General features: G+C 46.0%; 1 protein-coding gene across 4 annotated transcripts in view; it reads right to left on the reverse strand.

The window, feature by feature from the left end:
- The window catches only part of GABBR2 (gamma-aminobutyric acid type B receptor subunit 2), a 372,735-nt gene that overhangs the window by 28,491 nt on the left and 321,564 nt on the right, over positions 1-22,680 (reverse strand). For 3 of the 4 annotated variants that reach the window (XR_008713705.1, XR_008713704.1, XR_008713703.1), the window contains one exon: positions 6,510-6,757. The exons of the other annotated variant lie outside the window; for it this stretch is intronic. The gene's annotated coding sequence lies outside the window, so the exon portion shown is untranslated. Of the gene's footprint in view, positions 1-6,509; positions 6,758-22,680 lie in introns of those variants that run through there. 4 annotated transcript variants of the gene reach the window in all.

Here is a 22,680-nt window from a genome sequence, read left to right on the forward strand (position 1 = left end):
TTATTGGACTTCCCTGGTGGTCCACGGGGTAAGAATCTATACCTGCCAATACAGGGGACATGGGTTCGATCCCTGGTCTGGGAAGATAGCACATTCCACAGAGCAACTAAACCTGTCCACCACAACTACCATACTGAAGCCCGTGCACCCTAGAGCCTGTGCTCCACAAGAGAAGCCACCGTAATGGGAAACCCACATACCTCAACTAGAGAATAGCCCCTGTTTGCTGCCACTAGACACAGCCCATGCATAGCAACAAAGAACCAGCACAGCCAAAAATACATAAGTAAATTATTTATTATTGGGACTTTCCTAGTGGTCCAGTGGATAAGACTGCTCTCAAGACAGGGGCCCCAGGTTCAGTCCCTGGTCAGGAAACCAAGATCCCACATACTGCAGCTACTGAGCCCACGAGCCCCAGTACAGCCAATATACATATAAATTAATTAAATATTTATTATTAAAAATTAAAGTTAAAAACTTCTGGTTAAAAATTGTAAACTGTGGGACTTCACAGAGCCTTTAACATGCTAAAGCCCACTGTACTTTTCCAAGAGGCAGATTCATCATTTTGGGCATTTCTTGGACTTTTGGACCATGAAATCTCCCCAGTCTCTTTCATTTGGGGGTACCTAATAGAATTAGTATTCCATGATGTATAGTCAGGGAGGATGCTGGCTCTTGGGTAAAGTTTGGACTTCTCAGCTAACATTCAAGGCTTCCTGAGACCTGTTCCCAGGTCACTTTCCAGTCATCTCACAAACCTGTTCCTCCATCTACCCCAGGGTTCAACCCCTCTCACTCCTCCTCCTGGACATGTTACTATTTATCACTCAGGTTGTGGGACTCTCTGAGCTGTGACCTGGAGAGGAAATGAGGATTGAGGAACAAAGTCAGAAACAACACAACGTAGCTTCCATCTGGGACAATGTTAAAAGCACCCGATCAGTGATGTGGCTGAGAAGAAAACGGGAATGATGACTGTGAGACTAATTGAAAGCCGTGTGTTTACCGAGGCTCAAAGAATCCCTTTTAGAAGTGGGAACTGGGCCCACATATGCCAACAAACAAGGCAAAATGGGTGCATGCTCAAAACAAAAAGCACGAAGATGTGCTGGGCAGAACCAAAGATATTGACGTAATTAATAAAGTAATTAACACGCACAGGAATGCAAAAGCTGCCAGGAGGCTGATAAGAGAGGGTTATTAAAAAAGAATGAGCAATGTAGCAGGGAAGTGAAATTAAGTTTTGCATTTCTTTTTTTATTATGGACCCCCAAAATACTCTATAAGTAATAAATAGGCCTTGATTTACTGCAAAAATACCAATAGGCTGGGGCCAGAATTTGCTGTTGACCCTCTCCCTGGCAAAATAAACTGACCGATCACTCACTCAGTCAGCCAGTCTCTGAGAATATGGGGGGACCTGCACCCAGTGCTGTAGATGAGAGTAAGGTGATTAAACATGTCAGATCAGAGGCCAGAGTGCCTGACCTCTAGTCCCAATCCTGCCACTTAGAAATGCTGAAACCTTGCAGCAGCTATTCAGCCTCACTGTTGCCATCTGTAAAATGGGTGTAAAATCCTGTGTATAACACAGGATCTCCTCATACAATTAGGGATTAAATATACAGATAGGAGTAAAGCCCCCTGACCAGCACCTGGCCCGTGAATGACTCAGAGTCAGCGGTTGCTGTTAATCACCCCATCTCCACCACCCTGCAGCAATCTATACAACAAAAGAGTTCTCAGTTAACATATAAATTCAGAAAATGTTTCAAAGGATTCACTAAGAAGATCAGAGCAAACTCACGTTCCCTCCTCATTTCTCCTGTCTGGTTCCCGGAGCATTCAGGGGATGGGCAGGAAAGAAAACAGCCACAATGAGGACCGGTGTACACTGGTAGCTTATCCCAGTCACTCCTCTGGCTTTGGGACTTTGGGTGAGTCTATACCTCGGTTTCTCCATCAGGGAAATGAGGGGTTGGCTTAGGTGATTTCTTAGGTCATTTCAAGCTCTGAAATTCTATGAGTCATGTGTTATGTTAGTCACATTAGCAAGCATCCATTACCAAGACAGCAAAAATGACCCTCCTTGGAGGCTCCTCTTCCTCCTTGGCTATCTTGCAGCTCTATTCCTGGCCCTGGGGTCCTCCTGGGCCCTCAGGCTGGAAACTGCAGTCATGAGACGACTGTGCCTCCCTCGTCTACATGCCCACCCGCCCCAAGCCCTGTGTCTCGGGTCTCTGCCCATGTCAGCATCGGGCCACCTTTGGCCCCAGACCACGGGGTTTGGGCTCTCATGACCTCAGCACAACAGTTCCCCAGCCTGTCCCTCCCTCAGAAAGGTCTCTCTCTCCCACTGCCACTTTTCTTCTTTGCTCACATTGTTATGAAAAGCTAAACAGTACAATGAACACTTGTGTACTCTCCTTCAGGATTCAGAAATTTCTAACATTTTGCCATATCTGCTGGCTCACTCTCTATATATAGACTGTCCCCAAACCATCTGAAGGTAAATTTCAGGCTCCATACACTTCAGCATGTAGTCCTATGTGACCACAATATTATTATACCTACGGAAATAGTAGTATCTCCATAATATTTTCTGAGAGCCAGAATGAACTTTTTAAGGGGTCCCTCACGCTGCTCCACTGCTGAAGTTCCTTTCCTGGCTCCCCACTGCCTTCAGATTATGTTACAAACTCCCTTCAGCTCTGCACTTACTTTCTGTCCAAGGTAGCCAGATCCAACAGATTCTTGAATTTCTCCCCAGACATACCCTCCACCTTCCTGCTCATGGATTTTCATCCTGGAACCCCACTGCCTCCAATATTTTCTCCTCGAGGTTTTGTCCATTATGTAAAGCTCAACTAAAATTCCACGTTGTCCAAGGAATCTTCTAAGGTTTTTCTAGTTGAAACATATCTTTCTTTTCATATCTCCATAATACATGGGAAGCTAGTATGATGACATAGTTCAAATATGGAGGAAGGCAGAGACAAAAGAGACAGAGAAATGGACTTCATCTCGGATCAAACTGCCTGAACTCTATGTTACCTCTGGAATTTTCCAGGGTGCTAATACGTTTCCTCTAGGCTCAGTGGTAAAAGAATCTACCTGAAATGCAGGAGATGCGGGTCTATGGGCTTGAGCCCTGGGTCGGGAAGATCCCTGGGGAAGGAAGTGGCAACCCACTCCAGTATTCTTGCCTGGAGAATCCCATGGACAGAGAAGCTTGGTGGGCTACAGTCCATGGGGTCGCAAAGAGTCAGACACAACTTAGCAACTAGACCACCACCACTGTGTACTCCAGTTTGAATTAATGGTAGCCAAAAGCACCCTAATGAATACTGCAGGGATTAGGGCTGACAGTCCTTTAGCCTTCTAAGGCTGTGAAGCAACAGTAGAAAAATACAATGCATTATACTCCAGGTACACTGGATGCTTCCTGTTTCCCAAGACCATTTTCCCTTCCTCCTACCCTTGCCTGAATTCCCTCATCAACCTTGTCCTGTCTTTAAAAAAAGAAAAAAGAAAAAAAAAAAAACTGAGGTAAAATTCAGAAAAATTCACTACTTAACCATTTTAAACTGTACTTTTTAAAGTTTACAACATTGTTTAACTGTATCTACTATCTAATTTCAGATAATTCTCACCACTTCAGAAATCTCATACCCATTAGCAGTCACTCCCCCGTTCCTCATCCCTCTAATCTAGGTTCTATCTCTATGGATTTGCCTGTTCTGGATATTTCAGATAGATGGAATTGTACAATATTTGGCCTTTTGGCATCTGGTTTCTTTCACTGAACATTATATTTTCAAAGTTCATCTATGCTGTAGCATGCATTCTTATTTATGGCTGAATAATATTCCATTGTATGGATATACCACATTTTATTTATCCATTCATCAGTTGATATAGACATTTGGGTTGTTCCCACTTTTCTGGCTGTTATACATTGTGATGCTATATTTGAATACACATTTTCATTTCTCTGGAGTGTATACCTAGGAATGGAATTACTGGGTCACATGGTAACTTTAATTTTTTGAGGAACTGCCAGACTGTTCACACAGCTTCTGTTTTCTCTGTCTAAATCCTACTGTTCTTTCAAGAATTAGAAGAAAAAGTACCTCCTCTTTCATGAAACATTTTTCAAGGCAGAATGACTAACCACTTCCTCTGTGCTCCCCCAGGGCTGGAGGCTAAGCTATCCCAGCACTTACTACCTGCAGTGATATTCTCCATTTATACACCTGTCCCTCCTGGACTGGGGGAGTCCTAAGAGCAGGGATTATACCTTAGCCGTGGCTGTGACCCCAGCATGCGGCACACAGTGAATGCCCAGTAATGTGAGTTTGGCCAATGAATGAACAGCATATGTCTCTTGAGTGTCCTCATGGTACCTAGCCTAGCTTACAAGGGCTTCTTCATCACAGAGGGTGGGCTGTGCTGAGAGCCTCCTAGATGTGGGAATGAGATCATAAGGGTGGAGCAGGGGGTGTGGACACATGAAAAAGCACGTGGAGGGGAGTATGCGTGTGTGGATGCAGTCCTACAATGCTTGCCTGAGTTCAGAGACTGCCATGAAACCAGCTGAATGAGACTGATCCAACTGGCTTATCCTAGAAGAGGGAAGAAAACACGGGGGAATGAAAGGCTGTGAGGATGCCTGATGATCAGGGAGGTGCTTGAGATAATCACAGTGACAGGCCTCAAGCTGGGGCAGACCTCTGCTCCCCAGGAGGCAGCTTCCCATCCATCATCTCACAGGAGAGTCAGCATGGGGTATGGAAGGAGCCTGCCTGTGGGGAGCGGTGGCCTGGCTGAGTGCCTCTGAACCCCACTTGCTACCTGTGTGGTCCAGAGCCCATCAGTTCAGTTCAGTCACTCAGTCATGTCCGACTCTTTGTGACCCCATGCACTGCAGCACACCAGGCCTCCCTGTCCATCACCAACTCCTGGAGCTTGCTCAAACTCAGGTCCATCGAGTCGGTGATGCCATCCAACCATCTCATCCTCTGTCATCTCCTTCTCCTCCTGCCTTCAGTCTTTCCCAGCATCAGGGTCGTTTCAAATGAGTCAGTTCTTCCCATCAGGTGGCCAGAGTATTGGAGTTTCAGCTTCAGCATCAGTTCTTCCAGTGAATATTCAGGACTGATTTCCTTTAGGATTGACTGGTTTGATCTCCATGCAGTCCAAGGGACTCTCAAGAGTCTTCTCCAACACCACAGTTCAAAAGCATCAATTCTTCAGCACTCAGCCTTCTTTATGTTCCAACTCTCGCATCCATACGTGACTACTGGAAAAACCATAGCTTTGACTAGACAGACCTTTGTCAGTAAAGTAATGTCTCCAGAAATGCATTCAAAGTAGAACCATGCATTTAAAGGTGTAAATCTACTCCATAGGCAGCAGCACTGCTCAAGACCTCCCTGGGAGGCACGCTGAGCCATCATGTTACTTTCCCTATAAAGGCAGGAAATTCTGAGTCGGGGGGTGGGAACAAAAGTCACAATGATGGGTCTCCTGGGTGTCAGGCTTAGTGCTAGGCACTTGAACACATGACTCCAGTCAGTGCTTATGGTAAACCTGTAAGGGAGGAGCATATATTTCCTTATGGCCACTGAGGCTCAGAGATGGTGAGTCACTCAAACAAGGTCACACAGCTAGGAGGTGGCAGAGTATGGATCCAACCTTGGATCATAGTGTTTAAAGCTACCTTGTTATTCCTCCAAAGCCCACAGTGCAGGAGCCTGGGTTGGTGAATGCATTCCATTTCCTTGGTATGCGAATACATTTTCAGAAGGCTGCCATATATATTTAATAATTGGTATGACCATATAATCTCTTGTCAGCCAGCTTCCTTTCTGCTGCAGGATGCAGATAAGAAAGAAAGAGCAGAGTGGACGCAGGAAAATCCTACACACCTGTTGGCAGATTTCACTCTGGCCCAGAGTTACCTTCTTGATTTAATTCCCCAAGACTTCTATGTCTGAATCATGTAGGAAAATGACTTCTTGGGTGAAATATTAAAAGGCCACACGTGGATGTTCACAGCCTCCCTCTGACAGCTCTGGTGATAATGGCTCAGAGGGAGAAGCGGGCTCTGCAGCCTGCATCTGGGAGTCAGATGCGAGTCCTCTGAGATTCCTAAGCCAGGAACATGCTAGGCTGGGCTCAGGGGGCCCAGTGACAAGGAGTCAGACACAGGAAAGCGGTAAGATGAGCGACTAGCTCTGAGGGGGTTCAGGGCAGGGCTGCCTGCTAGAAGCAGGTGATAGATAACGTGTCATCTAATATCTCACCTTCATTGACTGGTTTCAAACTGCTGGGCACATGCATGTGCTTCATAGGCACACTGTCTCTTTTAATCCTAACCCCAAAGCCTTAGGAGGTGGGACCCATATTATGCATGAAGACACTGTGGGCCTTGTAAGTTGCCACTGATTCTACTAGTTTCCTAGGGTTGCCACAGAAATCTCCATAAACTGGGTGGCTTAAAAGGAATAGAAATTTATTCTTGCACAGTTCTGGAAGCAAGAAGCCTAAAGGTGTTGGCAAAGCTGCGCACCCTCTGGAGGCTCTTGGGGAGAATCCATGGCCTCTCCTCACTTCTGGTGCTCCCAGAATTCCTTGGCTTATGGCCGCATGTCTCCTAGCTCTGCTTCCATCTTCATATGGCCTTCTCCTCTGTGTCCTCTCCTCTTCTGCTTCTTTTAATGACACTGTAATTGGATTTAGGGCCAATCTGGGTAATACAGGATGATATCATTTTAAGATTTTTAGTATAATTGTATCTGCAAAGACTCCCCTTCTAAATAAGGTTGCATTCCTGGGTAAGGATGTTGATATATCTTCTGTGGGTCACAATTCTACCCACAACATTACCTAACTTCACACAGTAAATGGCTGAGATGGGATCTGAAGTTCAGCCTAACTCCACAGTTCATCTGCTCAACCACTGTGGGCTAAAACTGTGTACTTGCCTGCTGTGTGACTGTAGCCATGCTATTCAACCCCTCTGTGCCTCAGTTTCCTCACCCGCAGACTGGGGTAACAGACAATAATGGTAATACTTCATGAGGTTGTTGTGAGGATAAATGAGTTGATCAAAGGAAGCGCCTGGAACAATGTCTGGCACAAAATATGAACTCAACAAAAGCTGCTGCTATTATTACTTTTGCTATGGTTGCTATCAAGGCAATGCAGCTTTGCTGGCATCCTGGATGGAGGCTGAGCAGACCTGCAACTGAGGATGAGGCTGGACCTGGAAGCAATGCTCTCAGATCTGAATTTGCTGGGTTTGAACATCTGCTCACAAGTGCTTCACTCTTAATGAAATATCAACCAGATAATCACAGATGAGAGACTTAAATATCTATAAGACAGCACTCTGCACAATGGATTATAATAATTTTCAAAGCATCAATGAAGGGAATGTTTCTTTAAAACAAAACCAAGTAAAACATAGAACCAATGCAAAAAGAAGCAGGAAGTATGAATAGACCAACAGACCAATCCCAGCAGAACCGATCCTGAGTCATCTAATACCACCTGGCCCAGGCTGGGTGTGTTTCCAAGATATAGGTCTTCTCAGGCCAGTCAGTTCATCTCTCTAGCCTGTTTCCCCATCTCCAAAACAGCAGCGTCAAGGTGCTTTGTAAACTGTGCCTGCTGTAGAAATGTGAGGCACTCTTATTATTACAGTATGTATTTGCCAGTGTGGGACAGATGGGGCCCTGGGGTTAGGGCCCCAATCCAGAAAAGGGCAGAGGGTGGGTGGGCTGGGCACTGAGAATTGAGATGACAATGCTATTGTCCCCTGAGCTCTTAGGGACCCACATGTTGTGTCAGTGTCTTCTGAACTGAACTGAGCATCTTTGGGTCATGTTAAGTGTTCCATCCTACGTCAAGGTCGAAGTGATCCAGTATTTGAAGTTTAATCCACTGTCTCTTTAGGGAGACACTCCTAGCCAAACAGTGGCAGAAATAATGAACATCCCACCAAGTGGCTGACGGTTCTATTTCAGAGAACTGTGGGTGCCGAGGTGCCTGGACACCAGTTCCCTTGTCCCTTGCTTCCCTGTCAGTTTCTGTGGTTGATGGCTTCCTGCAGCTGCAGGCCAGGTGTTTTTAACCTGCCTAAGTTCTGGTCTGCAACGTGCTCACCCTCTGACTCTCAACTGCAATGAAAAGTGCTACAGAAAACAGAAATCTCGTAGTTTTTCCTTCTTTCTTAGCCCTTGCTCTCTGTCTTCCCTGAGGGAAACAAATGTATTTGAACATTTTCAGGACTTTCAGGAAAACGTGAGCGTGGAGGGACTCTTTCAGGTCTGTGGGGTCTGCACATGTGAACCTTCCCAAGTGGCCCCCCTCCAACTCAGTCTGCATTTTCTTTGTCCCCATCACAGTCTCTAGCCAGGGGTTGGAGGGAGGGGTGGTAGGGGGCCTGGGAGTCTGGGCTTCAGGGTTCTTAGATTCAGGTTTTTCTTCCCTCCTCTTTTAGGCTTAAATGTACTGTCCTGGGTCTGTTTCTAACTGGTATCCAAAGTGCAGTCCTGGGCCCTTCCTAGAGGCTGGTGAGGGTCTGGGTTCAGAAAGTTACAACCCTGGCTGCACACTAGAACCCATGGCAATTGCTAAAATATCCCAATGTCCAGGCCTCTTTCTAAACCAATTAAATCAGAATTAATGGGGTGTGTGGCGTAAGTACCAGTACTGTGAAAAAGATTTTTTCTGGGGTGACGTGACCAGGATTGGAAACTACAAATCTACTCTACCTTTATGTAAATAACTCTTACAGCTCAACAATTAAAGGATAAATAATTCAGTTACAAGGAATGGTCAAAGGACTTAGGTAGATATTTCTCCTAAGAAGATAATGCAAATGGCCAATAAGCACATGAAAAGTTGCTTAACGTCATTAGTCATTCAATAGCGAGTCTTATCAAAACCACAATGAGATACAACTTCATACCTGGTAGGATGACTATAGTCAAACATGCAGGTAAATAACAAGTGTTGGCAACAATATGGAGGCCCTGGAAAGCTCAGGCATTGGTGGTGGGAATGTAAAACGGTGCAGCCACTGTGGCATGGTCTAACAATTCCTAAAAATGCTAGAAAGAGTTACCATATGACACAACTATACTACTTCTATATATATGTGTGTGTATATATACACATATATACATATGTATACACACACACACACACACACACACACACCAGCGTGGTTATCTGGGTCATTAAGATCTTTTTTGTATAGTTCTTCTGTGTATTCTTGCCACCTCTTCTTAATATCTTCTGCTTCTGTTAGGTCCATACCATTTCTGTCCTTTATTGTGCTTATCTTTGCATGAAATGTTCCCTTGGTATCTCTAATTTTCTTGACGAGATCTCTAGTCTTTCCCATTCTATTGTTTTCCTCTATTTCTTTGATTGATCACTGAAGAAGGCGTTCTTCTCTCTCCTTGCTATTCTTTGGAACACTGCATTCAGATGGGTATATCTTTCCTTTTCTCCTTTGCCTTTAGCGTCTCTTCTTTCCTCAGCTATTTGTAAGGCCTCCTCAGACAACCATTTTGCTTTTTTCCATTTCTTTTTCTTGGGGTGGTCTTGATCACTGCCTTCTGTACAATGTCACGAACCTCTGTGCATAGTTCTTCAGGCACTATGTCTATCAGATCCAATCCCTTGAATCTATGTCACTTCCACTGTATAATCATAAGGGATTTGATTTAGGTCATATCTAAATGATCTAGTGGTTTTTCCCTACTTTCTTCAATTTAAGTCTGAATTTAGCAATAAGGAGTTCATGATCTGAGCCAGTCAGCTCCCAGTCTTGTTTTTGCTGACTGTATAGAGCTTCTCCATCTTTGGCTGCAAAGAATACAATCAATCTGACTTCTGTATTGACCATCTGGTGATGTCCACATGTAGAGTTGTCTCTTGTGTTGTTGGAAGAGTATGTTTGCTATGACCAGTGTATTCTCTTGGCAAAACTCTGTTAGCCTTTGCCCTGCTTCATTTTGTACTCCAAGGCCAAACTTGCCTGTTACTCCAGGTTATCTCTTGACTTCCTACTTGGGCATTCCAGTCCTTTATGATGAAAAGAGCATCTTTTTTTGGTGTTAATTCTATAAGGTCTTGTAGGTTATCATAAAACCGTTCAACTTCAACTTTCTTTGGCATTAGTGGTTTGGGGCATAGACTTGGATTACCGATATTGCAGACATCCTGAAATGCAAAGTCAAGTGGGCCTTAGGAGAATCACTATGAACAAAGCTAGAGGAGGTGATGGAATTCCAGTTGAGCTCTTTCAAATCCTAAAAGTTAATGCTGTTAAAGTGCTGCACTCAATATGCCAGCAAATTTGGAAAACTCAGCAGTAGCCACAGGACTGAAAAAGGTCCATTTTCATTCCAATCCCAAAGAAAGGCAAAGCCAAAGAATGTTCAAACTACTGCACAATTGCACTCATCTCACACGCTAGCAAAGTAATGCTCAAAATTCTCCAAACCAGGCTTCAGCAGTACATGAACCAAGAATTTCCAGATGTTCAAGCTGGATTTAGGAAAGGCAGAGGAACCAGAGATCAAATTGCCAACATCTGCTGGATCATCGAAAAAGCAAGAGAGTTCCAGAAAAACTTCTACTTCTGCTTTATTGACTGTGCCAGAGCCTTTGACTGTGTGGATCACCACAAGGTGTGGAAAACTCTTAAAGAGATGGGAATCCCAGACCACCTGACCTGCCTCCTGAGAAATCTGTATGCAGGTCAAGAAGCAACAGTTAGAACCAGACGTGGAAAAATGGACTGGTTCCAAATTGGGAAAGGAATACATCAAGGCTGTATATTGTCACCCTGTTTATTTAACTTCTATGCAGGGTACATCATGCAAAATGCCAGCTGGATGAAGCACAAGTTGGAATCAAGATTGCCAGGAGAAATATTAATAACCTCAGATATGCAGATGATATCACCCTTATGGCAGAAAGTGAAGAGGAACTAAAGAGCCTCTTGATGAAAGTGAAAGAGGACAGTGAAAAAGCTGGCTTAAAACTCAACATTCAAAAAACTAAGATCATGGCATTGGGTCCCATCACTTCATGGCAAATAGATGGGGTACCAATGGAAATAGTTATAGACTTTCTTTTCTTGGGCTCCAAAATCACTGCAGTTGATGACTGCAGCCATGAAATTAAAAAATGCTTGCTCCTTGAAAGAAAAGCTATGAAAAACCTAGACAGCATATTAAAAAGCAGAGACACTACTTTGCCAACAAAGGTCCATCTACTCAAAGCTATGGTTTTTCCAGTAGTTATATATGGATGTGAAAGTTGGACCATAAAGAAAGGTGAGCGCCAAGGAATTGATGCTTTTGAACTGTGGTGTTGGAGAAGACCCTTGAGAGTCCCTTGGACTGCAAGGAGATGCAACCAGTCCATCCTAAAGGAAATCAGTCTTGAATATTCATTGGAAGGATTGATGCTGAAGCTGAAACTCCAATACTTTGGCCACCTGATGCGAAGAAAAGTCCCTGATGCTGGGAAAGATTGAAAGCAGGAGGAGAAGGAGATGACAGAGGATGAGATGGTTGGATGGCATCACCAGCTCGATGGACCTGAATTTGAGCAAGCTCTGGGAGTTGGTGATGGACAGGGAGGCCTGGTGTGCTGCAGTCCATGGGGTTGCAAAGAGTCGGGCATGACTGGGCAAATGAACTGAACTGATACTCACATACACACTCAAGTACATACCCAAGAGAAGTAAAAAATGTGGTCACACAAAACTTGTACATAAATGCTCATGGCAGCATTACACAAAATAGTCAAAAAGTGGAAACTACCCAAATATCCATCAACTGATAAATGGACAAATGAAATGTTGAATATATCCATATAGGGGAATAGCACTGAGCCATAAAAAGGAATGAAGCACTCATACATGCTACAACATAGAAGAACCTTAAAAACATTATGCTAAGTCAAAGAAGCAACATACAAAAAGTCACATATTATTGTATGATTCTATTGGTATGAAACCACCAGCATCAGCAAATCCACAGAGCCATGAAGTAGATCAGTGGTTGCCCAGGGCTGGAGAGGAGGAGAAATACAAGGTGATGGGTAAAGAGAATAGGGTTTCTTTTAGGGGTGATGAAAATTTTCTGAAAGTAGATAGTGAGGATGGTTGAACAACCTTATGAATGTACTGGATGGCATCACCAACTCGATGGACATGGGTTTGGGTGGACTCCGGGAGTTGGTGATGGACAGGGAGGCCTGGCGTGCTGCGGTTCATGGGGTCGCAAAGAGTCAGACATGACTGAGCGACTGAACTGAACTGAAAACCACTGCAGCATATATTTTAAAACCAAACTTTATGGTACGTGAATTATATCTAAAAAAAGATATCTGCCATGCAGAATGGCTTGGAAAGGGCTACAAGTGGGAGCAGGCCTGCTTAGAAAGTCGTGGTAACAACAATAAACAACTTAGTGACCTACAGAGTGACGGTTCTTGACTCATGGTCCCTGCTGTGCAGTGTGTGTGAACGTAGCTCTGCCTCACAGCGCCCCCTCTGGGATGGGAGACGATGGTACTTTGGACCTCAGTGGAAGGAGTGAAGTGGTGGATAGGGATAGCATTTGGTAGTAGAGTGTGCAGGACTAGCACAGACCTTCTCTGAGAATATCCCACTGATCTGATCATAAGATTGCCCTAAGACTGGCTTCATTCAGTTGTATTGAGTGCGTTCTACATACCAGGCATATTTGCAGGTACTGGGGATACAGCAGTGAATACGCAATTTTGCCTCCTCCCTATTCTCATGGAGTTCACACTCTAGTGGAGGGTGGGCAGCTGTGAGTGATGGGAAGTGGATGGGAGGCACTACAGTAGCCATTACGGCTGAACATCAGTACCGATTTCTTTCTCTCCTGGGTGCACAGTAGGTCTGCTCTTTCTTGCCCTGCTGAACCAGGCATGGAGAATTAACATGTTAGGGTGAATGAAATATGAGTGGAAGTGACATGTGACAGCTTGGAATGGAAACTCTTGCCAGGCATTCTTTCCCTTTGCCACAATATCCATCCTAGAAGGTGCCCCACCAGCTGTGTCCTGGGGTGAGGATCTGCGGGTGGAGGCTACAGTTGATTCTCTATGAACAAGTGCTACGATGAGCAAAACCTAGCACACCCAGTCCTCTTTCACTTTTCACCCTCTGAGGGACATTACATCCAAACCCAATCCTGGCTCATATTTTAGAAAAGCAAGCCCAGTATCTCAGCACATAAGGCAAACACAAAACCAGGAATCTGGAGACATGTGTCATGGAGAAGACGACAGCCCATCCTGTGTGGATCTCATCTTGCCCATCAGACTGTGCAGACCACATGGGAGCCTGAGCGTGGCACACAGTAGGACTCCCATCAATGATGAGGGAGCGACCGGGTGACACACGATTTACAAAGAGGAGGACTGGTTGGAATTCCCCCACAGAACAGAGGCAATGTCTCCATGTTGCCACAGCCCATGTTTCTGCCAACATGGACATGGCAGGAATCATATTTAACGGCTGTCTTTGCTCAAGAACTGGAACGTCTTTACTATGTGATCAAAAGATGCCAGTATGGCAGATAATTTTCCAGCTGTTTTGCCCCCATGGTGCTTGGGAATTCCTAGTACACAGCCCACCGCCTGCAGAGCACCTGGACAGGTAGAGACCAGAGGATTTCTCACCACAGGGCCTTCCCCTGGTGCAGTGGGATCTGCATCTTTAGCTTGGTGTCCTGAGGGGCCTCAGCAGCCTAGGTACCTCCTGAAGACACTAGGGAAGCCAATCAGGAAGCTGAAACAAACTGCAGTCTCCCATGGACCCAAGATGCCTTCTGAGGAGAGATGTTCCAGAAACCCAGCTGTGGGTTTCGGGCAGAGTGGCCTGTCCACAGCCGGAGCCCACAGTGCCGATGGCAACTGGAGCTGAGCCGGGATTCCTGCCAGAAGGTAAATGTCTGCATCCTTACAATGTCTCTGTGGCATATCATTCCAGTTGAATCTCGCCCAGTGTTCTCAGTTAATAACTTAATCTGGAACTTACACCTTGTCTCCTCTCCCAAAGGACCTGAGGTACCACATAATAAAAGCCCAAACACAACAGGACAGTTAAAAATAAAGACGAACGCTCAGAAGGCGAGATAATCCTTCAGGAACTCGAGAAACGATGGTTATGACGGCTGAGTGTGGAATTTGGCTCCAACTTTCTGGCAGCCAAGGTTAAACAGAAAACAGAGTGTCTTATTCAGTAGGGACTGCTTGATCAAAAGAAGGAAGCAGATGCAAGTTCATGCCCGGGCGGAGTGAGGGTGGGGTCAGGGGTGAGCACAGCCCATTCCCTGGCACTTTCGTGAGGATCTATCCTGTGGATCTTTATCTCTGGAGCATTAAGTTACACACTGAACAACAGTCTTATAGAAAATGCTGAATCATTCTTCAATTGGCAGCTTTAGCTTCGTAAGTGGGCCCTTGATAAAAGGTGAGAGTGTAATATTAAATTAAATTGCAACTCAGCAAAGACATTTCTTGGTGAAGTCGGCTTAATGGGCCCAGACAGATGGGGTGAATTTGGACATATGGAGGCACAGGGAGAGAGTTCCAGGTGGAGGGAACAATTTATTCAGTAAATATTTACCGAGTACTTACTGTGAGCTAGGCCCTGCCAGTGGGTGCTGGGGACACGCAGATGGCCTTGGCCTCTGAGGAGGTCACAGACTAGGAGGGGCCAGGTGCACAGACAGATAATTACCAGTGTTGCGACCAGATGAGGGGCCAGCAGGGTGAGGCAGGGGCCCAGACAGTGGCATCCAGGGCAGCCTGCTGTTCCAAAGGCTCCTGGAGAAGATGCTTCTGACCGCCTCTTGAAGGTCAAGTAGGAATTTTTAGCATGGAGATGGCATATTGGGGTGGGAAGGAGGGTGTCCTGGGCAGAGGACAGCAGGTACATGGGCATGGAGGGAGAGAGTGGGACATTCTGGAGAAGTGCCAATATTAAGGGGAGCTGAGCACAGGGGCTGAGGGAGGGGGCTGAGAGATGAGGTGGGGCAAGGGGCAGAAATGAGGCCAGATCATTGAGGGCCTCCTGAACTGCTAAGGAGTGAGCTCACCCTCTGGTCGATGGTGGGGGCAGGATTTAAACAGCAGAATGACAGGGTCAGGATGTCAGATGGTGTAGCCCCTCTCCTGGAAGGGGTTAGGGTGCTGGGGTGCTCTCAGCAAGTGGAGCCACCCAAGGTCCACGACCCTGGCTGGGATGAGGTTTGCCTCAGGTGGGGCCTGAGCAGGGCCATCCAGAACCCACAGATGGCTTGCTATGAGAGACCTGTCCTGCTGTTCAGGGCTGGCAGCGATGACCCGCTGGCTAGAATGTGACCTTGATATTGAAGCCTTGGGCTACCAGGATGCCCAGGGGCAGCCCACAGAGCAGGGTGCACCCTGCACACCCCTCACCCTGGCCATTCTCATATTTCTTATTTCAAAGTGAACAGTGTGAGATGGAGCTTGGACAAGCTTTATGAAGATACCAGATGTGTCTGCTTTAGGATTGGATTTTTTTTTTTTTTTCAGCACAACTATAGAGGGAGGCAGAAGATGAGAGTTAAAATTATTTAAAACTCTTATGTATTTGCCTCTTCCAATATCTGTTTCCATAGAAACGTAACTGGAATAAGACACCAGTTTCAGCGCCAAGTGCAGCCCATGACTTCCAAAGCCCCCATCTGCTTCCAACAGAAAGCACCGCCAAAGCACAGAATTTGGAGGGAAGTTTGAAACACTCCTCTGGCCCAGAGTGCCCTTTACTCAGTTACTGTCCGGATGGCCAGAAAGCCACAGAGCCCAGAGCCTAGGTGGTTCCTGCGGTAGACTGCCTGGCAGCCCGTGCCGCCAGCCTGCTGCCATTTCTGTGAGTGAACGTCACACACGTGGCTCCCGTGGGTGACCATCTGCACGTGATTCCATCTCTGCCGCCACCTGTCTGGGAAGCAGATGGGAGGAGCTCAGGGAACACAAGGCAGCCTGGGGATGCTGCCTGAGGGGCTGCTGGGGCTTCAACGCTGGTGGTCTTTAGTGCTGTCGGCCTTCAGAGGTCATCTCCCCTCCCTTTCAAAACCCCTTCAGAACAGCTAGGTGGAGGCATAGGCCGTGGCCCGGTAGAGAAGGAAGGCTTGGAAAAAAGCAGACAACCCTTCCATCTAGATTCACAGGCTGTCTTCACACTATCCTTATACACTGCTTTCACTATGAGGGAAATGATCTCAAATTATTTTCCTTAAAAGAAAAAAAATTCCACTTGGGTGTGTGTGTATGCACACACATACACAGTGTCAGTTCTTGGTTTTCATCTTACTTGATCTAAAAGCAGCATTTGACACGCTTCATCAAAACTTCCTTCTTGAAACATTTCCTTCGTTTGGTTTCCTAGACACCAGACTCATCTGATTTTCTTCCTGTCTCTATGGTTTCTCCTTCTAGGTCTCCTTTGCTGTTTACCTCCTACTTCCCAGATCTCCAAACACTGGGGTAACTGAGGGTCTGTCCTTGGTCCCCTTCCTGTCCCCATCTATGTGCCCCCGCCCCGGCCCCGGTGCTGTCACCTAAGGCTTTGTGTCATCTATATGTTGACTGCATCCAAGCTCCCCTCTCGAGCTCACCTTCTCCCTGAACACACCCATGTGTCCAACACCTACTCACCATCACCACTGGTAGAGTAGGTAGACAAAAAGAGAGTTTTCCCCTTTTTTCCAAGAATACAAATTGTATTTAAAAAATCTTTTTAACATATTTGGCAGATTTGTCCACACCTGCTACATCTGAAATACAGAAACAGCCAATCTTCCCATCAGAGTCCATAAAGCAGAGGATGCAAGGGGTGAGGTGCCACGCAGGAGCACTGAGGACTGGGACATGTCACCAAAGTGGAGGTAGCCTGTTAGTCCTTGTCTTGGTTGGAAGCCTTTGTCTCTGGAGACCTCTCCTTCCTTCTTCAAACACCTCCCATGCAGGGACAGCTTTCTCTCCCTTGCCCCCATCTCTGGGGAGCTCTCTCTCCTGGCTCCCCACTTCCTTACTGATCACCGGGTCAGAGTCCCCTTGCCTGACCTCCTCCTGTTTCCATCATTGCTTAGCGATTCCTTGGGCTCCAGTCAGGGTGTCTTCACTCTGACTGGACCCATTCCCTGGGTGACCACACTCACTCAGCCCCACATCTCCCATGTTCAGTGTGTTGACCACCCCTCTCCCAAATCCCTATCTACTGGAAGAACTGCTCCCTGTGCTCTAGGACCCTGCATCGTCTTCTGAGGGCCTCTGCCCAGAAAGGAACCCCTCACGTTCCCTCCAGAAACTGCTCCTCATTCTGTACCTGACCTCGTGATGAGGTCCAGTGTCCATCTCCCAGTCCATCACCCATCACCCAGTCAGAAGTCCTGGCACCGCCCTTGCTGCCTCCCTGTCCTTCCCCCTTAGAGTTGATCAATCGCCAAACCCTGTCACGTCTGCTTCTGTAATGTCTCTCAAATCTACCCACTTCTCTCTGTTCCCACTGCAACTGCCCCGCTTTAGATCTCCATCAGCTCCTGCCTGGATTACTACAAAAACTGTCTGAGCCATTTCGGCCCTTTGGCCTCACCCCTTCATCTGTTCTCATCCTGCAGCCAGGAAATCTGATCATGTCACTCCCTGATTAAATGTCTTTAATTTTGAATTTTAAACTCCTCTGCTTAGCAAACAAGGTCCCTAATGACCCAGGCTCCACCTGTGTCATCATTTGTCCTTCCTGTCAGCTCCCCAGGCACCCTCAACTTTGGACAGCAGAACCATGTTGTATATATTTTTAAACCATTTAGAGAAAATGATAAACTAACATCAAGTTTAATGTTGAGAAGCTAGGTGCTTTCCCTCTAAGATCAGAAAGCAGGCAAGGCTGTCCTTTTTCACATTCCTGTTCAACATTGTACTGGGAATGCTAGCTGACACAGAAATAAGACAAGAAAGGAAACAGAAGGTATATGGATTGGGAAGGAAAAAACAAAATTGTCCCTTTTGTTGATGACATGATTATGTAGAAATTCCTAAAGAATCAACAAAAACACTCCTGGGACTAACAAGCAATTATAGCAAGGGGGTATGACTCAAAAGACTTGGTAAGATGCAAAAGTCAGTTGCTTTCCTATACAATGAGCAATTGATTTGAAATTTAAAAATACACCATTTATATTAGCACTGAAAACAAAGTAAAATACTTAGGTATAAATCTAACAGAATATGTATAAATTTATGAGGAAATCTATAAAATTCTGACAAAAGAAATCAACATAGAGCAAAATAAAAAACTTTTCCATGTTCATGAACAGAGACACAATATTGTCAAGATATCAGTTTTTTCCAACTTGATCAATAAAGTCAACACAATCCCAAACAAAGTCCCAGCAAGTTACTTTGTGGATGTTAACAAACTAATTCTAAAATTTACACAGAAACACAAAGACACAGAATAGACAACACTATACTGAAGAGTAAAAGTCAGAGAACTGATACTCAACTTATTCAACTTATTAGGACTTAGTGGTTTCACTGCTACAACCCAGGGTTCAATCCCTGGTTGGGGAACTAAAATCCTGCAAGCTGTGAGACATGGCCAAAAAACAATAACAACAAACAAAAACTAAAATATACAAAGAATTCTTAAAACTCTAATTAAAAAGTGCATAAGAGATCTAACCATATACCTCACCAAAGAAAAAACATAAGTGGCAAATAAGCATATGAAAAGATATTCCACATCATACGTCATTCGGGAATTGTACATTAAAACAACAATGTGATACCACTACACACATTAAAATGGCTAAAATCCAAAATACCAACAACACCAAATGCTGGCAAGGATGGAGCAAGACACTCCCACTCGTTGCTGATGTGAATGCAAAAGTCACTGATAGTTTGGCAAAACTAAACATAATCTTAGAATATGATCTGGCAATCTTGCTTCTAGGTCTTTACCCAAACTAGCTGAAAACTTATGTCCATATAAAACACAAAAATACTTAGAGCAGTTTTATTCCAAACTTGGACGCAACCAAGATGTCCTTCAGTGGGCAAATAAATTGGTATATCCATACAACAGAATACTACTCAGTGATAAGAAATGAGCTATCAAATCATGAAAAGACATGGAGGAATCTTAAATGCATGTTGTTAAGTGAAAGAAGCCAGTTTAAAAGTGTTACATTATGTATGATTTCATCTATATGACATTCTGGAGAAGGCAAAGTCATGCAGACAGGGAGAGGTCAGTGGTTGCCAGGGGTTGGTAAGGCATAGAGGGTATTTCAGACGGTGATACTGTTCTATGTAACACTGTAATGGCGGATACACAACTTTACGCATTTGGCAAAGCCTACAGAAGGTCCGGGGCTTCCCTGGTAGCTCAGCTGGTAAAGAATCCACCTACAATTGCAGAAAACCCTGGTTTGATTCCTGGGGCAGGAAGTTCCCCTGGAGAAGGGATAGGCTACCCACTCCAGTATTCTTGGGCTTCCCTGGTGGCTCAGATGGTAAAGAATCCACCTGCTATGTGGGAGACCTGGGTTAGATCCCTGGGTTGGGACGATCCCCTGGAGATGGACATGGCAACCCACTCCAGTAGCCTGGAGAATTCTATGGACAGAGGAGCCTGGCTGGCTCAGTCCATGGGGTCCCAAAGAGTCAGACATGACTGAGCGACTAAGCACAGGACATAGAATGTACAACATGAAGACTGGATTCTATGTAAACTATGGACTCTAGCGGATAATAATGTATCGTTATTGGTTCATCAATTGTAACAAATATACCACATAATGCAAGATGTTAATAGTGGGGGAAACTATGATGTTTAGGGGAGGACATATATTCAAAAGCAGAGACAGTATTTTGCCAACAAAGGTCCGTCTAGTCAAGGCTATGGATTTTCCAGTGGTCATGTATGGATGTGAGAGTTGGACTGTGAAGAAGGCTGAGCACCGAAGAATTGGTGCTTTTGAACTGTGGTGTTGGAGAAGACTCTTGAGAGTCCCTTGGACTGCAAGGAGATCCAACCAGTCCATTCTGAAGGAGATCAGCCCTGGGATTTCTTTGGAAGGAATGATGCTAAAGCTGAAACTCCAGTACTTTGGCCACCTCATGCGAAGAGTTGACTCATTGGAAAAGACTCTGATGCTGGGAAGGATTGGGGGCAGGAGGAGGAGACGACAGAGGATGAAATGGCTGGATGGCATCACTGACTCGATGGACGTGAGTCTGAGTGAACTCTGGGAGTTGGTGATGGACAGGGAGGCCTGGCGTGCTGCGTTTCATGGGGTCACAAAGAGTCAGACACAACTGAGAGACTGAACTGAACTGAACTGATGCATGGAACTCTCTATACTTTCCATTAAATTTTTCTATAAACCTAATAAGTATAAAAACTTTTTAAAACTGCACTGGGACGACCCAGAGGGATGGAATGGGGAGGGAGGAGGGAGGAGGGTTCAGGATGGGGAACACGTGTATACCTGTGGCGGATTCATTTTGATATTTGGCAAAACTAATACAGTTATGTAAAGTTTAAAAATAAAATAAAATTAAAAAAAAAAACAAAAAAAAAAAACTGTTAAACATCATGTATTTAGAATAATATCTAGCACATGACAAGTATTATAAAAATATTTATTACATACAAATGAATAAATGAGGAGCTGGGAAGCCCCCAGTAGGACTCCAGAATCAGTTTCATTCCCCGGACACTTGTACCGAGAGAACCTCTTCCACAAGTTATTCCAGAACTCTTCTGTCGTTCTCGAGCCTGTCACCCTGCTTATTTGCTCCCGGCTGCTACCAGAATCTACGCAGTCTAAAGTGACTGTGCTTATCTGCTTGTGTACTGTCTGCCCCCACTAGCCTGTGGCTCCATGAGCTCAAGGTCACACTACTGTGTTCATCCCTGTCTCCCAGGGAGGTGAGGTCTCGGTTCAGGAGGGTGATCTACAAAGCCCTGTCCTGCAGATGTGGGCAGTCCCGCAGGGGTGAGCAGGGCAGAGCTGCACACAGCAGGGGTGAAGCAGACATGCTGAGTGTCCCGAGAGGAACACCTAGATGCTGGGGACAGGAGTGGGGAAGAGCAGGGGCTTAAATCTGGTGGAGCTCAGGAACACATCAGCTAATACAAGGGCCTGGAACTGAAGTTCATTTACTTGTCAGAGAAGGTTCTGGAAGAAGGGGACAGCACGGACAAAGGCTTGAAAGTACAACACAGAGAAAGGCCTGCAGTTGGACTCCTGAGGTGTTCAGAGCATCCTGGGAGACCAAAGGCATCCGGGGTCGATGTGGTCTGAGGACAGGAGAGAACAGACCACAGAGATCTTTCATCACCTCACCCCCAAGCATAAAATTTCTCTCTCACTGGGGGTTCTGGGGAAAACAGCCCCTCGAGGAGAATTTAGGACCCTCAGTCCCTGGGCACACTGCTCAGTCGTCCTGCTGAGTCTGACAGAGGAGGGTCTGAGGGAAATCAGCCGACAGCTTGGCGATGTTTGGTGGGAAAATGACAATAAACCGACAGGACTGTGGGTGGACAAATCAAAGGTTCTGCTGCCATGGCAACAGAATGACAGGGCAACCCTAAAATTAGAGGAGCAAAGAGGATCAAGCCGGGAAAGGTTTGGAGAGAAATCTCAGCAGATACTTAAAGAGAAACACAGAGACAGGGTACCGGGGCCTTGATCCAGGGATGTGGCCAGACCCCCTTCAGAAGGCTAGAGCCCACCGGCAGGACCCCTCCTTCCCAGGCTCTTCTACACAGAGATGCACTTCTGTGGCACCCGGCAGCTCCTCCATTTGAGAGCCATTCCCTGGAAGGTGTGGAATGGGCTCGGCCTCTAGGCACAGAGCCATGGAGAGAAGCAGTGCTTACCACAGAAAACAAGGAAGGAAGGTGATGTGAGTGATGGTAAGCTGTCACTTACACTAATCGCCTGCACAAGATCCATCTCCTGTAAATGGTCCAAGGGGTCAGGCTTCCTGGATTTATTTCTGGAGTCAGCTTATTCAGACTGACTCTAACCCCGCAGCCTCTCCCACCAGAGCCAGATCCCAGGGACCCTGTTGCATCTCAGCCCCCACCTTAACCCTGAGTGAAGGTGGCAGCCCCCTGCCTTGCCGGCTGCCGTCGGGCTCAACACCAAGCCATCGAGGTCTGTTCTCTGCTCACCTGCCCCAGCTCCAGGTCTTCCCACGGGCTCTGCCTTGCTATTTCTGTTACCTAATTTTAGGCTTTATCTGCAGAACGTGAAAACACTGCTTTGCCCAACCCACTTCACAGACCAGTCAACAGTCTATGACAACACCTGGAAACTACACAGCACTGTGGTACACTGGAAGACAGGACGGGGAAGCGGCTGAGGCCAATCGTTGGTGGTGCTGCCACCAAACTGCAAGGTGACCTTCGTGTGTTAGTCACTCGGTCCTGTACGACTCTTTGCAGCCCCGTGGACTGTAGCCTGCCAGGCTCCTCTGTCCATGGAATTCTCCAGGCAAGAACACTGGAGTGGGTTGCCATTTTCTTTTCTAGGGGATCTTCCCAACCCAGGGATA

The sequence above is a fragment of the Bubalus kerabau genome, chromosome 4 (genome assembly GCF_029407905.1).
Source record: "Bubalus kerabau isolate K-KA32 ecotype Philippines breed swamp buffalo chromosome 4, PCC_UOA_SB_1v2, whole genome shotgun sequence".
Taxonomy (NCBI): domain Eukaryota; kingdom Metazoa; phylum Chordata; class Mammalia; order Artiodactyla; family Bovidae; genus Bubalus; species Bubalus kerabau.